Source organism: Crocodylus siamensis, chromosome 6 (genome assembly GCF_052110815.1).
Source record: "Crocodylus siamensis isolate JL-2025a chromosome 6, ASM5211081v1, whole genome shotgun sequence".
NCBI lineage: Eukaryota > Metazoa > Chordata > Crocodylia > Crocodylidae > Crocodylus > Crocodylus siamensis.
In genome coordinates, this window is record NC_143400.1 from 23879023 (window position 1) to 23884686 (window position 5664).

Below are 5664 nucleotides of genomic sequence, written 5' to 3' on the forward strand. Positions count from 1 at the left end.
TGTTCGTAACCTGTTGTGGAGAGGACTTCCACCCGTCGTCCCGGGAAAAGTATGACAACACTTGTGGACAGGGCTGCAATGGGCTGGACGCTGTGACGAACCCTGTGCCATTGTTCAAATGTTGCCCGTACCCCCTCGGACTCGGTCTATTGCCTCAACATTGCCTAACCCGGCAACCGAGTTTTGGCCAATTCAGTTTACATCGGCCTCCCCTAGTGGGACCGGGGAGTGTACGGCCCGAGATGCCCAGTAAACTTACTTCTGCTTAGAGGTGTGTGTGTGGCGGGGGAAGGAAAAGTCCTTTGTAAATCCCGATTAGAACTGGTCTGATAAATGCGGAGCTGGGTGTGAGGGTTGAGGAGCATTTGGAGCAGAGATTCCCCATCACGCCGTGCTCCCCTGCTTCGATGATCCCACAATTCACTGCAGTCTCTGCTTCAGGTTTTCTGTTCTCCATCTCTCATGTAAATGAATGGTCATCTGGTCCCATCTCAGATGCAAATGAGACTTAGGGCAGTTGTTGTACTTTTGTCCCCCTTATCTGGAGGGTTTTAGGTGTGTCTCTCACTGCATTGTAATCGGTTTCTGTTTAGGTGGGGGGGGGCGATTCTTTGTGAGTCAGACGGGCTGCGTCCTGTGTCAGGGTTCCCCAAGAACATGGAGCTGACAGGTAACAATTCCCCCCATTGATGGGGTGCTTGCGTTGAGCGGGTATCCCCATCACATCTTTGCTCCATGGTACTGGTTCTGATCTTCTATCCATTGCAATTGTCGCATCAGTCTCTGGATCCAGCAAACTAGTAGCATTAGACCAATCACTAGTATAATTTGAAAACTAATAATTACTGCAATGGGGTGAAACATGACATTTAAAAGTCCTGTTGCGTTGGGACTCCATCCAAACAAAACCTCCCACCAGGAGTGATGGCTTGCATTTGTAAGTGTAGCTGCTAGCTTAGAGATCTCCTGATTGTGGTGTTGAATCTCGAGTTTGCCATTCTCTCCTAAAGTTTTGAGTCTTTGCAGTTCAGCTTGTAAAGAGGGATGAGTTAATAGGTTCTTAATGGTGATGAGACCCATTCCTAGTAAAATGGGGGACACCTCTTTGTAGAGCTCAGGGTAGGCATTCAAATGTTGTATGGTCCATATAGGTACAGTAAACTTAAGATCACAAGTAACAATGGTGGTTACATTTCAGAAACAGCGATTAATATAAGGCACCATAGGTTGAATCCAATATCCATTAATTAATACAATATCACATCTTGTTCTTATGCACACACATGCTTTACCCACATAAACAACAGCAGATTCCCTTTCTTGGATAACATCGAAGGAACGGTGAGACTTGTTCCCAGGTTGTGGGAAAAAACATTCATCATGCTCCTCCAATGCTTGGTCTTCACAGATATAACCCAAACCTTCTTTTCTCCTATGCCCTTTTACATTTACTGTTTTCCATGTATTATCTTTCTGCCAGGCCCAAGTGTTATGATCCCTGGGGTACATCACTGAGCTATCGTCAATTTGCAATCCTAATGGGACTACTGGGTGGATTGTTCTAACTTCCTTGCCTGCCACAGTTATAAGGAATAACTGCAAGCTTTGCTGGTGGTGATTGTACGAAGCGTTAACTAATCTCCACCAGGGCTGGAGGACTAATTCTTCCTCTGTTGCATGGGGCTGAATCAGGTTGATTGCTTCCATGGGAATTTGTCCCATCATGGCTTGCCGAATCATTCCCATGATGACATTTTGGGTGAGAGCCTGAGCTTGCTCACATGCTAAAGCCAATGATACATTATTTTGGAGAGACTGTACACCAGACATCAATAACTTTTCATCCCCTTCTATGAGGTCTTCCCACCCAGGAAATACTTTACTTATTAGCTGTTGTTCCTCGCTTAACATTTTTAAAGATGCGGTTAATGGAGTTCCCATTTTCCCCATATTTTCAGTGGCATATGACAGTTTATTAGCAAAAACTTCTATATTTGCAAAATAGAGTCTGGGCATGCGACTCCAGATACAGCAGTGTTTTGGTGCAGCTATGGGACATCAGAGATCACGTCTGGAGACCTGACAGAGTGAGGGGACAGAGAAAAGAAAAACAAACTCCCACACTCCCCCCGTATATACTGGGAGAAGCTGGGATCACATTGCAGGGTAAAAGTGGAGCATTGGTCTACGAGAGGGTGGTCATAACAAGTTGAGCACTTCTTTGGCCTTTTCCTGCCTCAACATCGGGGTAGGCACTGACAGGCCTATCCGACGCGTGTTTTCCAACGGCTCAAAGCCGTTCCTTCCTGCTAGCCAAGAAGGGTGGCCGGCAGGATAGAGAAGACTGTTTACCCTATTCCTTGACGGCCCAGTGGTTTACCCTTCCATTCTTTGAGCTGTGAAGAATGAAACCATTTTCTCCAAGGTTTTCTACCTTTTCCATTCAGGATTTCAACCTGATAAACATTGGGGCTGGCTCTATTCACAATAAAGCAAGGACCATCCCAGGTGTGAGTCAGAGAGTGTTCCTTTGCTGAAAACCTCCTATACATTACTGGTTGGCCTATTTCCCATATTAAAGGAGGTTTTCCCCATCCTAGCTTCTTGTCTGTGTTTTGCTGTATTATGCCTAGCTGTGTTGCCACTTGCTTGTGTAGCGCAGCTATTGTTTCCACAAGGGTCTGTACCCATTCGTCTGTCACCACTTTCCCTTCCCAGGCACTAGGCAGTTCTACTCCCAACCACCAGCTTTCTGGCATGCGCATGTGCCGTCCAGTCATGACCTCAAAGGGAGTGTACCCATGTATTGCCTTAGAGCCTCTTAGAGCCATCAAGATGATTGGTAATTTTTCATCCCAATCTTTTCCTGAGCTTTTTACCTGTTTTCTCAAAGCTTCCTTCAGAGTATGATTGGTTCGTTCTACTTGTCCAGAGGACTCAGGGTGTCCGGCTACGTGGAAACGTTGCTTAATGCCTAGAGCCTTACATAGCTCTTGCATGACATCTCCCACAAAATGAGATCCTAAATCTGAATCAATTACTCGGGGAATTCCCATTCTTGAGAAGACTATGTTGAAAAGCTGTTTAGCAGTGACAGAGGCAGTGTTGATTTTAGTAGGGATGGCTTCCACCCATTTAGAGAAGGGGTCTACTATTACCAGGCAGTATTTATTCCCTCTACTCGTGGTGGGCAAAGGACCTATATAATCTATTTGAATCCGCGACCAAGGACCCTCTATTCTTTGATGCCCCAATGCATTCTTTTGAACGTGGCGATCAGCATTAACCATGGCACATTGTAAGCAATTATCACACGATTGATCTACATCTGCTTTCATGCCTGGCCACCAGCCTGTATCTTTAATCCTATTCAAGGTATCCTGTTTCCCTTTATGCCCTTGCTCATGCACAAACTGAATCAGGTCCCCCCGTACCTGGCTGGGGATTACCCAGTGCCTTTGACCATCTGTATTCACTGCCCACCAGACATTATCAAACTGCTCAATCTTGTATTTGCCAGTGAGATCTTTTCCTGCTTTGGCTAGGGACTGGATTTCTGTATCCCCATCCTGAAGGATACTTAAGTCTAAGGTATCTATTCCTTTCCCTAAAGTTTGTCTCCGGGTAGTTACTGCTTCTATTTTCTTTACTTGGTCTGTGTCTTCAGTGTGGCTACTAGTAGCAGCAGCCTTGGCTAAAGTATCAGCTTTACTGTTCCAGTGTGCTTCTTCTGAGTGATTTTTCTGATGCCCCTTGGTGCGAGTTACCCAGGTATCCCCAGTTCTTTCTCTGATCAGGTCAGCAATTTGTCTCCATTTGTCTGAATGAGAAATGGGGCGCCCATCTGCAGCTACCATTTCTCTATCTAACCAAAGCGGGAGCCACACAGTGATTGCTCTGGCTGTCCAGTCAGAGTCAGTATAAATAGCAACAGAAGTGTCCCGAGATTCATAAGCTAGGACGGCTTTGACTGCCTCTACTTCAGCTGCCTGGGCCGAATGGAGGCGAGCTGGTCCTTGGAGCACCTCTCCGTCATTTATGCGGATGGCTCCATACCCTTTGGGGATGCCCCTTATGGTAGAAGCTTGATCCATCTGTAAACCAAATTACAAACCCCTTCTGTTGTGCATCTGCAAGCCTTTTGCCTCCCTTGACAGGCCATTCAAGGTGTTTTAGAAGAGGGAGGGGGCAGGTATGCTCCTCTCCTTCTATGATTAATCTATATGGGGCTGGTGAAACAACTTGCTCTTTTTTAAGCTCTACTCCTCGGTTTACTAGGGCGAGAGTCCACCGAGCAATGCGTGGGTTAGAAACCTGGCCGTCTTGTATTTTCCCTGATATGATGTACTTAAGTGGGGAATGCACAGTCTGAACAATGACTTTTGACCCTCCAATAATAAATTCCCAGTGCGCAAGGCTCCAGACCAGGGCAAGACACTCCTTTTCACAGGGGGTAAAGCCTTGCTCTGTTTGATTTAAGAGCCTGGAGGCATATGCAATGACTCGGAGCTTATCACATTGCTTTTGACTAAGAGTGGCTCCAATGCTTGTTGCTGAAGAGGCCAACTGAATCACAAAAGGAAGGCCAGAGTCTGGATATGCCAGTGCTGGAGCACAAGCTAAATCTTGTTTCAAGGTAGCCAGAGCAGTTTGTTGGTCTGCTCCCCATTCCCAAATCCTGTTTTTCTTTAATAATTTGTACAGAGGCTTAGCTTTGTCAGAGAACATTTCAATGAACTCTCTGGAGAAGTTAAAAGTTCCCAAAAGAGCTCGCAAAGAGTGTGTGTCTGTGGGAGCAGGCAGCTTTCCTATTGTCTCTACCCTTTGCTGATCTGGAGACCTGCCATCCTCTCCAAGACATACACCCAGGTATTTCACTTGTTGCTGCACTAACTGAGCCTTTTCTCTCTTCACCTTAAATCCAGTTTCCTGTACTATAGTCAGCACCTCCTTAGTGATTTCTCTGTTCATTTCTGAAGTGGGGGTGTGTATTAAAATGTCATCCATGTATGAAATCACGTGTGAGTGGTATTTAGGGCTCAAAGGGTTCCACATTTTAGTGACATGGGCATGACAAATACTAGGGCAAGAATGGAAACCTTGAGGAGTTTGGCTGAAGGCGTATTGTTGTCCCCTCTAGGTAAAAGCAAACTTATACCAACATGAAGGATGGAGGGGGATAGCCATGAAAGCATTAGCCAAATCGATTACAGAGAACCATTTGGAGCCAGCTGCTACTGCTGCCAAGATTTCATTGTATTTAGCTACTACAGGAGCAGCGGCAGGGGTGGCTGCATTTAAGGCACGGAAATCTATTGTCATTCTATAAGTGACCCCGTCCACTTTAAGGACTGGCCACACTGGAGAATTGCAAATACTTTGCATAGGCACAAGCACTCCTTGTTCTAAGAGACAGTCTATGGTATCCTTAATGCCTTCCTCTGCTGCAGCTGGGTATTTATACTGCCTTTGAGGAGGGGGATCTTGTCCTTCAATCAAAACTTCAGCATTTATTTTTCCACACTCAGCCTTATGTTTGGTCCACAACCCGGGAAATTCCTGTACCCATGAATCACTAATGGAGGTTAGGGTGGCAGTAGGTGCTTTTATGGCAGCACAACGATGCACAGCAGAGACTTCTGCAGGTCTTCCTTTTAACTTCCA

General features: G+C 45.9%; 1 pseudogene; it reads right to left on the reverse strand.

Moving 5' to 3' along the window:
• Positions 1-720: 720 nt before the first annotated feature.
• On the reverse strand, positions 721-1965 carry LOC149861711 (uncharacterized; annotated as a pseudogene).
• Between the last annotated feature and the right edge of the window lie 3699 nt (positions 1966-5664).